A 13,318-nucleotide genomic window follows, 5' to 3' on the forward strand; every position below is an offset into this window, starting at 1 on the left:
CGACGGATGCTTTGTCCAAGGGAAAGGATGTAAATGATGAAAAGGAGGGGACCCAGCACAGAACCTTGTGGGACACCATGGGCGACCAGGGAGGTGGAGGATTTACAGTTGTTTATGGCAATGAATGCATGTCGGTCTCTTGTGCTTTGTCTCTGACGAGGTGAACATGTTTCGCTTGCGCTTAAAAAAGATAAAAGAGGAGCGACACTGCCTGCACAAACACAGAAAAGACAGACTGGCTGACGGATCTGATTACAGCTGGTATTTATACCCACGGCACAGCTGTGATGTGACGGCGTAATGAGAGGGAGCGAACTTCAAAACATCAACACAGAAAAACATGGAGGAGAAAAAAAGATGCCGGATAAAACCTGAACCGATCGTTTCACACGGGGCATGTGAGGCTAACCCTATTGGGGTTTAATTCGTAGCCGTCGGCACATCGGCGTGATCCCGACTGGATGTGGAGAACAAAGCATAAAAACCACAAAAGTACTATAGTATAATAATTAGTACTAGTAACTAGTAAGTCTGCAACCAGTGTACACACATTACTCCGCTGCCACCGATTCATTTGCTACATGTATAGTGTGTGTTGGAGCAGGGAGGGTCTTCAACAGCAAGCACCAGTTACCATGGCAACATGAGACTTTGAAGTTTATGCCCCCCTCACACCTCCCTCCCCTTTTCTACAGCTGGATCTGCTCTGCTCTCTCCTCAGTTTTCATTCTACGCTCCCCCCCCCCCCCCTCCCTCTGCTCACTCTTTCATTCCCTTTTGCAGCATCAAAAAAAAAATCTCTTTGAAGACTTAAGCCGATTCCAAGTCAAAACCCCAGTTGCTATTTCTGGCTCTATTCAACACGGAGAGGCTGTGGCTTTGTGCAGCGCCGTGTTTGACATCTCTGTGTGTGTGTGCGTGTGATTGAGACGGAAAGAAAATATGAATCAATGTGTAGAAAGATGTTTGTGGAAAAAACAAAAGGAGATAGGTATACACATGTGAGTGTGTGTGTGTGTGTGTTTGTGTGTGTTGGTGTGTGTGTGATTACAAAGCTGCATGCTGGTCCGGATCAATAGTAAGTAATGTTGTTTGATGTGTTTGAATATGTGTGCATTTTTGTGTGTGTGTGTGTGAGTGTGTGAGTGTGTAAGTGAGTGAGATGGAAAGAAAATATATGAATCAGTGTGAATGTGTAGAAAGATGTGTGTGGAAAAACCAAAAAGAGATAGGTATACGTATCTGAGTGTGTGTGTGTGTGTGTGTGTGTGTGTGTGCAAAGATGCTGGTCCGGATCAATAATGAGTAACGTTGTTTGATGTGTTTGATTATGTGTGCATTTGTGTGTGTGTGTGCATTCATGTGTGTGTGTATGTGTGTGTGAATGTGTGTGTTTGTTGCCTGCATGTACAGACAGAGACCTTTAAAAAAGGTGAGAGATATCAAAAGAGAAGGAGGGGGGCGAGGAGATGAAAGGAGCAGAGGGGGCAGGAAGAGGGGGATGGGGGTGGGGGGGTGAAGAAAAGAAGTGAGGAGACTGAACATGGCGTGTTGTGTCATCGCGGTTTCACACGGGGAGAAGATAAAATATTAATCTGCTCCCGGTTGTTATGCGGGATGTACAAACAAAATGCGATGAGAATATCGACACACGCACAACCAGCTCACACATCTACACACACATATCTACACACACATTTACACACACATCTACACACACACCTACACACACACCTACACCCACATCTACACACACATCTACACACACATATCTACACACATACCTACACCCACACCTACACGCACACCTACACGCACACCTAAATCCACATCAACACACACATCTACACACACACTTACACACACATCTACACCCACATCGACACACACATCTACACACACCTACACACACATCTACACACACATCTACACGCACACCTAAATCCACATCAACACACACATCTACACACACACACTTACACACACATCTACACACACACCTACACCCACACCTACACGCACACCTAAATCCACATCTCCACACACATCTACACACACAGATCTGTGGTTCAGAAACACTTTTATTGTATTAATATGAATAATATATGATAATAAATGGATTTCTGGCGGCCACGTTGGATTTCATTTTGCATGATTTTTTGCATCCGATCCAGTCGAAACATATTCTTAACTAGAACGGGCACTCGGTAGAGCGCATACCTTCGCATATCACAACATTGGGCATTGAATTATGAACATGTTGGCATTAGTTGCATGACAATTGGATACAAATTGACCGCGCTATGGTAAAAAGAAGATTTTGACCTTTTCATGACCTTGACCTTTGACCCGATTGATCCCAAAATCTAATCAAAAGGTCCCCGGATAATAACCAATCATCCCACCAAATTTCATGCGATTCGGTTTAATACATTTTGTGTAATGCGAGGAACACGCATACAAATAAATAAATACACGGCGATCAAAACACATAAGTAATAATCATTACCTTCCGCATTTTCAATGCGAAGGTAATGATTCATTATGTGCAACAACTATGTAACAGTATTTTAAATCATTCAAATATCTCTTCTTGTGATCGTGGAGATATGAGACGTTATAGATTTACGGCGGCCATCTTGGATTTGTTCATATTTAACCTATTTCTGCAACAGTAACTTTCTTTTCCATTTGCAATGGTTGACTTGGCTATATTTCTTGGACTCTATTGCATCACAGATGATAAGAAAAGCTTTTCTTATGGACGTCTCACTGCCGGACACACAAAGCCAAAACCTCGCTAAAAAAGCATTCTTTTTTTTAAATGGATGCAGAATTCCACCCGAAACAAGACTTTTTATTTTTCATTGCGTAATCAAAACAAAAGGCTGCTGTTGTTGGACTCCCTCGTCTCAGAAGTTCATGAACTCTTCATCAGAAGAGGATCACGAGGCGGCGTTCGGCTTTTCGGGAGGATATTTGTCCTCCGGCGGCGCCGGTCGGTTCCTCCGCCGCGACGAGATGAATTCACTGTAAACACGTCCTGCAGAGACAGACGGTCCACGAGACAATGAAGGCTTTCTGTTCGTCGCTGTCAGAGTCCGGATGCCACGCGCAGCCGGACTGGGGGGTCTTATTATCCCACTTGCATCATTTATTATTACAAGATAAGCACTTTTTTTTTTAAAGGTCTTAATTTAAACAAAAGAGGTGGAACAAAACAATAATTTGGTTTTCTGACCCATCTCAAAGTAAAAAAAGAAAAAAAGAAAACAGCATGTTGTACATCACAAAATACCTTTAAAGTGCTTTATTGTAATTACCTTCGCATTGAAAATGCGGAAGGTTATGTTTTGATCGCCGTGTATTTATTTATTTATTTGTATGCGTGTTATTCGCAAAACTCAAAAAGTATTGAACTGAATCGCATGAAATTTGGTGGGATGATTGGTTATTATCCGGGGACCAGTTGAGTAGATTTTGGGATCAAACGGGTCAAAGGTCAAGGTCAAGGTCATGGAAAGGTCAACATCTTTTTTTTACCACACTCAAAGAAATGTCTCATTGGATGAACTCAATTAAATTGTTGGCAGGTTTTCCATCCAAAAATTATATGCAACTCCAACTCAAATTTAGCACATCAGTGCAATACAATGTAATTAAGTTAGTCCAACTCATTTGTATCAAATACATCTAAAATAAAATAACGATATTCATTAAATTAAATTAATTTGTGTTTGTCCAACTCAAAATATAAACTAACTAGAATGGGCACTCGGTAGAGCGCATACCTTCGCATATCACAAGATTGGGCATTGAATTATGAACATTTTGGCATTAGTTACATGCCAATTGGACAAAAATGTATCGTGCTATGGTAAAAAAAGAGTTTGACCTTTCCATGACCTTGAACTTTGACCCGATTGATCCCAAAATCTAATCAAATGGTCCCCGGATAATAACCAATCATCCCACCAAATTTCATGCGATTCAAGAACATTTTGACCTGTTCATGACCTTTGACCTTGACCTTTGACCCGATCGATCCCAAAATCTAGTCAACTGGTCCCCGGATAATAAACAATCATCCCACCAAATTTCATGCGATTCGGTTCAATACTTTTTGAGTTCTGCGAAAGATTTTGACCTGTTCATGACCTTTGACCTTTGACCCGATCGATCCCAAAATCTAATCAACTGGTCCCCGGATAATAAACAATCATCCCACCAAATTTCATGCGATTCGGTTCAATACTTTTTGAGTTCTGCGAAAGATTTTGACCTGTTCATGACCTTTGACCTTTGACCCGATTGATCCCAAAATCGAATCAACTGGTCCCCGGATAATAAACAATCATCCCACCAAATTTCATGCGATTCGGTTCAATACTTTTTTAGTTCTGCGAAAGATTTTGACCTGTTCATGACCTTTGACCTTTGACCCGATCGATCCCAAAATCTAATCAACTGGTCCCCGGATAATAAACAAAACATAACCTTGCGGCATTTTCAATGCGAAGGTAACTAACTAACTAAGAAAATATGCAAACTCCACACAGAAGGAAAGCCCCGACTGGGATTTGAACCCACAGACCTTTGGCTTTGAGGCAACAGTGCTAGCCACTACACCACCGTACCATCCTGAAAGTGTCTTCACCTTGTAAACAACTGATTTTCAGCTGGCGCATGCGCAAAGGGTAGTCCTCAATGAAACACATTTATTTTGAGTTGATATGTACACCATCTAACCTAAATAAATCTAATAAATGAAAGAATTAATACATTTTGTGTTCCACCCATTAAATATAAATATCTATTTTTGTAATTGATTTATTTAAATGTATCAAACAATATTTAAATGTGTCACCTCGAAGAAGGGCTTGAATCGTTTTTGTGAGTGTAACCTAAATAAATCTAATAAATGAAAGTATTCATACATTTTGTGTTACACCCATTCAAAATAAATATCTTCGTTTTGTAATTGATTTATTTAAATGTATCAAACAATATTTAAATGTGTCACCTCTAAGAAGGGCTTGAATCGTTTTTTTGAGTGCATAGCACGATACATTTTTGTCCAATTGGCATGAAACTAATGCCAAAATGTTCATAATTCAATGCCCAATCTTGTGATATGCGAAGGTATGCGCTCTACCGAGTGCCCATTCTAGTTACTAAATGCATTATGCAGATTAGGGCAGCACACAATAATTTATTTTCTGTTTATTGTTTTTTTATTGATTATATCTGTGAAATGACCAAAAAAAGTGATTTAATTTGGGTTAAGATGAAACTGAGAATAGCAGTTGACATTCTTACTTCATAAATGACTTCATAATAAACACATTTAATTTTTTTGAATGCAATTTTCGAGCAAAAAGCACTTTGCAAAGCAAAAATAATAATAGATAGATAGATAGATAGATAGATATATACTTTATTAATCCCCAAGGGGAAATTTGTCGAGCCAGTAGCAGCAACACACAAGAATAAAAATAAAAAACACAAAATATAAGAAGGGTTAGGGTGATCTGGCAAGAGGTGAACTGTTGTAGAGCCTCATAGCCGTCGGCAGGAATGTTCTCCTGTATCTGTCCTTGTGGCAGCGGAGCGTGAGGAGACGTCTGGAGAAAGTACTCCTCTGTCCCTGTAGGAGGTGGTGGAGAGGGTGGTCCGGGTTGTCCAATATGGACACCAGTTTCTTCAACGTCCTCCTCTCCACCACCTGTTCCAGGAGCTCCAGCTGGCAGCCGATGATGGAGCCAGCCTTCCCAACCAGTTTGTTGAGACGGCTGGTGTCACCGGCTCCGATGCTGCTCCCCCAGCAGACAATGGCGAAGTGCAGCACACTGGCCACAACCGACTGGTAGAATAACTTCAGCATCTTGCTGCACACGTTGAAGGATCGAAGCTTTCTCAGGAAAAAGAGACGACTCATCCCCTTCTTGTACACAGCGTTGATGTTGGCCTTCCAGTTCAGTCGGCTGTCGATGGAGACGCCCAGGTACTTGTACTCCTCCACCATGTCCACGTCCACTCCCAGGACACTCAGAGGTGTAGGAGCAGTCGCCTTCCTCCTGAAGTCCACCACCATCTCTCTGGTCTTGGCCACGTTCAGCCGCAGGTGGTTCTCATCGGCCCACTTTACAAAGTCACTCACCACTGCCCTGTACTCCTCCTCCCGTCCATCCCTAATACACCCGACCACTGCAGAATCATCAGAGTACTTCTGCAGATGGCATGACTCCGTGTTGTACTGGAAGTCACTGGTGTACAGGGTGAAGAGGAAGGAGACAGAACAGTTCCTGTGGGGCTCCAACATCACTGACCACCGCTCCAGACAGCACACGCCCATTCTGACAAACTGTGGTCTGCCTGTGAGGTAGTCAGTGATCCAGGAGATGGTGGACGCGTCCACACCGCCACCGCAGCTTCTCACTCAGCAGCAGTGGCTGGATGGTGTTAAATGCACTGGAGAAGTCAAAGAAAGTGACTCTCACAGAGACACCGGTTCCATCCAGGTGCGACTGAGCTCGTTGCAGCAGGTAGATGATGGCGTCGTCCACTCCCACATGAGGCTGGTAAGCAAATTGCAGAGGGTCCAGCGACGATTTCACCTGCGGCCGGAGGTGGGCCAAGACCAGCCTCTCCAGCACCTTCATCACATGGGAGGTGAGGCGACCGGTCGGTAGTCGTTGAGGCCAGATGGTGTTGACTTCTTTGGGACAGGGACCAGGCACGGCGTCTTCCACAGCACGGGACTTCCCCAGCCTCAGGCTGAGGTTGAAGAGGCGCTGCAGGACACCAGACAGCTGGGTGGCGCAGGTCTTTAGGACCCTGGGGCTGATGCCATCAGGACCTTCAGCTCTGCGCTGGAGTAGTTTCTCCAGCTGTCTTCTCACCTGGTCAGTCGTCACAGAGAGAGGGAGGGTGGAGGAGCCCATTGTTATCGAGGGCTCGGTGGATGTGCAGCTCAGCAGTGGGGACAGAGGGGGAGGTGTTTGGGAGGTGTGATGTGTGGAGGAGACGGGAGGGCTGTGAACTGAACCTATTGAAAAAACAGTTCAGCTGGTTGGCCCTCTCCAGGGAGCCCCCTGGCTGTCTCCCTCCCACCTTGAAGCCAGTTATCTGCTTCATGCCAGACCACACCTCCTTTGTGTTGTTCAGCTGGAGTTTGGCCTCCAGCTTCCTCCTGTAGGAGTCCTTGCCCTCCCTGAGCTTCACCTTTAGGTTGCGCTGGGCTTTCCTCAGCTCATCCCTGTCTCCAGACCTGAAAGCAGCTTTCTTCATGTTAAGAAGTGCCTTCAGGTCCCTGGTGATCCAGGGCTTGTTGTTGGGGAAGCAGCGCACAGTCCATGATGGGATGGTGGTGTGTTCACAGAACTTGATGTATTCCGTGATGCAGTCGGTCATACTGTTGATGTCCTCCCCGTGCGGTCCACACAACACATCCCAGTCCGTTGACTCGAAGCAGTCCTGTAGAGCGTCGTTAGCCTCCAGAGACCACCTCCTCACAGTCCTGGTGGTCACCGCAGCCTCTTCACCAGAGGAACATACCTGGGTGTCAGCCGGACCAGGTCATGATCAGACCTGCCGAGGAGGGGAAGGGCAGTGGCGCTGTATGCGTCCTTAGTATTAGCATACAGCAAGTCCAGAGTTTTATTGTTCCTTGTTGGGCAGTCTATGTATTGATGGAAGGTTGGCAGAGCTTTATCCAATGTGGTATGGTTAAAGTCACCAGTGATAGCCATGAATGCTCCAGGCTGATGATTCAGCAGAGCAGACACAGTGGAGTGGATGGTGTCCACAGCTTCCTCAGCGTCAGCTGATGGCGGCACGCACGACAACCACAATGGCGGACGTGAACTCTCTCGGCAAATAGTACGGGCGCATCCCCACGGCCAACAGTACAATGTTCGCTACAGAAGCGCTCCTTCACGCACACATGGTCCGGATGGCACCACCGTTCATTCACATAAACAGCGATCCGCCTCTTCTTACCGCTCTGTGTAGCGTCTCTGTCAGCCCGAACAGTCCTGAAGCCGGGCAAAGACGCTGTGATCCGGATAGTCCGTGTGTAGCCACGTCTCAGTGAAGCACAAGAGACTGCTCTCACGGAAGATCCTCTCAGACATTACCAGCGCCGAGCTCATCCGTCTTATTCGCCAAAGACCTCACGTTCCCCGTTATGATCGACGGTACCGAGGGTTTGTATCTCCTCGTTTTAGCCCTCCGCTTGACACCCGATCTGCAACCGCGAGCCCTTCTCCGTAGCTCCAGCGGGATCACAGGTCTTTCTCCAGGCAGAAGCTTCGGCCTGCACAGCGCGATCAACTGAGCACGCGAGTAGACGACGGTCCCCGTCATTGTTTTGCTGTGGCTCTCCGATACTCACGACAAAGTGAACAAAAGCCACAGTAGAATTATCGAAAAAAGTAGTTATGGTCCAGTGTCCGACCGTAACTAAGACAAACGTGAAAGAAAAGAAAAAGAAAAAGAGAGGAAAAGTGCAAAAAAAGACAATAAAATAAAAGCAAAACGCCACTACTGAAACAAGCAGCCGTTGGCACAGCGCCATTTTACTACTAATGACGGGAGATCAGCAGCATTTTGAACACAGCTGCATGAGATCAAATAAAAAGTCTCATTAAAACAAACCCAGAACACGATGTCACCCGAGAAACTCGTCCACACGTGAACTTATAAAGTAACGCAGCTTTAATATTTCATCTGCATAATTAGTTTTGTCTCCATGAAAAAGAATATGCTTTGTTTTGAGTGAAGTGCACCGGGAACCTTCATACATGGGATTAATTGACATTTCGGATTCTGCCTCAGGCGAGGAGGGGCCTCTACACGGAGAGAGAGATCTTAGACTCTCAGACTGAGTGGAACCAGACCGGGATGGGGGCGGGGGGGGGGAGAGAGAGTTGAAGTGGAGAGGGGGGAAGTGGATAAAGAGTAGCAGGCCTTGCCCCCCCCCACACACACACACACACACACCACCACCGACACACTGGGATGGAAAGCATTAGACGTCCATTCCAAAGCACGACGATGGATGATTATATATATATATTATATTATGGATGGAGATGGAGAGGAGAGGAGAGAGGGAACAGGGGGAGGAAGAAAAAGAGAGGATTCACTTCAAACCACTAAACAATGTTGCACACACACACACAAAGATATGTCAGAGCTAATTGAACTAAGTTACGATACAGAACACACACTCTGCATGATGTTGTACATTTTCTTTTTTTTACCGTCTGTGTTCAGCTTCTTTTTAAATAACGACCTAACGCCTCCTTACTAATTCATAAAACTGCAACCACTCAATAAGAACAAAAACATAACAAAAATACCATAACAAAAACATGAGAATCAATATGAAAAGGAAGGACGGCGGTATAGATCCACGAGCGGGTTGTGATGCTGTGGTGCTGAGGCTGCTGCTCCCAGGCCCGGTCCGTGGGGGTCCCGGGCTGAACCTTAACTGCACCTCGTGCTCGGCTGGAGGCCATCTGCCATGAAAAGATGAAAGTTATGAACAGAGTTTAAAAAAAACAATTAAAAAAGTTGTGTGTAGTTCAATAAAATCAGATTTTATCACTTTTCAGTACATTTTGGTCTCGTTTAATGAATCAATTGATGTATTTTCTCTCGTATGGACCGTGTAGCATCTGCAATGCATTCGGCCGGATGCTTCTCACAACTCAGGTGACTTTTTATTTTCAGCTGACACTCCTAATAAAACTCTCATGTCCAAAATGTATCCAGCGCCGACCCCCATGTTGCGTCTCACGGGGAGTTCTTGTTTCAAATTAGCTGTGATGTCGTGGGCGCGTGTTTTCGGGGGCGGTCGCAGTCGGTTGAGTTATGAGTTCATAACTTTTGCCCTCTTTCGGAGTTCAAGTCCCGTTCTTATCGTTGTTATAGAAAACCCAACCGACAGCACGTGGGATAAAGTCCTCGGAGAGTTCTGGTATCATTTTAGAGTTAACGGTCTAATTCTGATGAACTTTAGAAGACAGACTGTCAAAACTTTTCGAGAAATCTAATCTTCTGGAACTATTTATAATAATTACATTTCATTTAGATTTTGCTTTCATCCAGACACAGCTACAGGGAGAAAACCAGGGTTAAGCGTCTTGCTCAAGGACACATCGACTAGGGCGACAACCTCCTGATCGGAAGACGGACTTGCTAATGAGCTAATACAAGGCAGTTCAAAATAGATGATCACAACCCAGAGCGATATTAAGTAAACCTTCTTAAAAAACACTTTGTGGTTGGTTGTAAATTGCATTATTTAATTTTTTTGGGAAACTTAAGATTTTTTTTGTTTTTAAGTTTCACTATTCAAAAAAGAATGCGACGAAACATTGAAAATGAAAAAACGAAAGAATTCAAGAAAAGAAAAAAGAATAGAAAAAGAGAAAAGAAAAGACAGACATACATAGAAAATATATAGCAAATAAATAGGTGGCAAATTAATTGCATTTTAAATTTGCCTCGGCTCATTGTTTAGCTGTCCGGAGTGGCATATATATTTTTTTAGGACGGGTGGTCATGTGACCCGAGTCCCGTGACGCACGAATGGAGAGAAGGAATGTGGATCCATCTTTCAACTGTATTGTTTTCTCTCAGCTCCGCTGCGTTCAAGTACCAATTCAATTCAATTCAGTTTATTTGTATAGCCCAATTTCACAAATTACAAATTTGTCTCAGAGTGCTTTACAATCTGTACACATAGACATCCCTGCCCCAAAACCTCACATCGGACCAGGAAAAACTCCCAAATAACCCTTCAGGGGGAAAAAAAGGGTAGAACCCTTCAGGAGAGCAACAGAGGAGGATCCCTCTCCAGGATGGACAGAGCAATAGATGTCATGTGACCAGAAGGACAGATTTAGAGTTAAAATACATTCAATGAATATGACAGAGTGTATGAATAGTTCATAGTAGGCATATTCCACGATGGAGACCTCCACGATCCATCAGGCAGATGGCGGTGGGGAGGAGGAGTGGGCGGAGTCTCAACAGTGGGTGGAGTCTCAACAGGACAGTGGCGTGGTCGGTAGCAGGAATTCCACGACCCAGACCTCGATGATCCATCAGGCAGATAGGATCTATGCCGTCTCATAGGGTCCGATGACCCCATGAGACGTGAAGTCACAAGGACTCCGGGGAGACCGACGATGAAGAACTGTTGCTGTTTAAAAACAGCTGAATCTGTTCAGCCCCCCAGTGGCCCCTCTGCTTCATGCCGTACTCTTAAACCCTCCCACAGGCCGTTCGATGCCCTCCACCTGTAGCCCTCTCCCTCCTCCCTCCCTCCCTCTCTCTCTTAAAGCTCAGGCATGCTCACGCGTTCTCTTCTTGGGCCTCTGCTCTACTTCCAGAGGCCATTACAGCTCATTACAGGAGGCGTAATGAGGGGCCTTTAAGAAGAGAGGGCCCTCGGGGGTCCGCTGACCTGGGCCGGACCCCCTATTTTAACATCACCTAATAATCAGACTGCTCTGTTTGTGTCCATTTAGAAGTAGTGATACAGTATATTTACTCCACTTGTACCATTGTGGGGTACTTGGGAGTATTTTGTATACTTGTACCTTCTACATTGTTACTTTTTTTACTCGATAGCCTTTCATGCGACGGCTCGGCCTACAATTATTAATTACTTTGCATATTACTTTCATCTACGTAATATTTCAAAAATCAGGCACATCTTGTCTCAAAAAGATGCAGAAAAATTGGTTCACGCGTTCGTTACTTCGAGACTGGATTACTGCAACTCCTTATTAGCAGGCTGCTCTAATAAATCTCTTAGGTCCCTCCAGTTGATCCAGAATGCTGCAGCTCGTGTTCTCACTAAAACTAAGAAAAGAGATCACATCACTCCTGCACTAGCTGCTCTGCACTGGCTCCCAGTAAAATCAAGAATCACTTTTAAAATTCTTCTCTTAACCTACAAAGCCTTGATTGGTGATGCTCCATCATATCTTAAGGAGCTTGTCGTACCATATTGCCCCACTAGAGAGCTAAATGCGGGACTACTTGTAGTTCCTAGAGTCTTAAAAAGTAGAATGGGAGCCAGAGCCTTTAGTTATCAAGCTCCTCTTTTATGGAACCAGCTTCCAATTTCAGTCCGGGAGGCAGACACAGTCACCTCGTTTAAGAGTAGACTTAAGACCTTCCTCTTTGACAGAGCTTATAGTTAGGGCTGAATCAGGTTTGCCCTGGTCCAGCCCCTTGATATGCTGCTATAGGCTTATAGCTGCGGGTAGACGTTTAAGGATGCACTGAGTACCTATCTCCTCTTTTTCTCTCCTTAAGGATGAATTTTCATCTCTCAATCACACGTTACTAACTCTGCTTTCTCCCGGAAGTCCTTTTGACTTTACGTCTCATGGGGTCATCGGACCCTATGAGACGGCATAGATCTATCTGCCTGATGGATCGTCTGGGTCGTGGAATTCCTGCTCATGACTACGCCACTGTCCTGTTGAGACTCCGCCCTCCTCCCCACCGCCATCTGCCTGATGGATCGTGGAGGTCTCCATCGTGGAATATGCCTACTATGAACTATTCATACACTCTGTCATATTCATTGAATGTATTTTAACTCTAAATCTGTCCTTCTGTACACATTACATCTATTGCATCTGTCCATCCTAGGAGAGGGATCCTCCTCTGTTGCTCTCCTCCAGGTTTCTTCCCTTTTTTTCCCCCTGAAGGGTTATTTGGGAGTTTTTCCTGGTCCGATGTGAGGTTTTGGGGCAGGGATGTCTATGTGTACAGATTGTAAAGCACTCCGAGACAAATTTGTAATTTGTGAAATTGGGCTATACAAATAAACTGAATTGAATTGAATTGAATATTAGAGTCTCAAATCAGATGCATTAATACATATTAGACCACTTTTTCCCCTCCTTTCTTACCTCATTTATCCCCCTGTGACCCCTCAGATTTATGTGATGACCCCCCAACATCTAAGCTGGCATTTAGTATATGTTGATAATATGTCTGTAATTTCACATGAATACAAATAGATTACTTAATTAGGTTAAATGAAGCTTTTCTTTCATATTTTCCGTGGTAAGTAACAAGAAGTTTCCACATAAAAAATTAGCCAAATGAGAGAAATTGGAAACACATGGTGCTTTTGAGGTCTACACAAAAATGGGAAAATTGGATTCTGGACTGATTTTCTTGGCACAGTTTTTGGCTTTGATGTTCCAATTTTCCACAAAGTAATTAATTGGGAACCCTAATAAAGCGTAGTCACTCTAAAGCTGCTCAACAGCTGTTTGTG

The sequence above is a fragment of the Pseudoliparis swirei genome, chromosome 5, assembly GCF_029220125.1.
Source record: "Pseudoliparis swirei isolate HS2019 ecotype Mariana Trench chromosome 5, NWPU_hadal_v1, whole genome shotgun sequence".
Classification (NCBI taxonomy): Eukaryota; Metazoa; Chordata; class Actinopteri; order Perciformes; family Liparidae; genus Pseudoliparis; species Pseudoliparis swirei.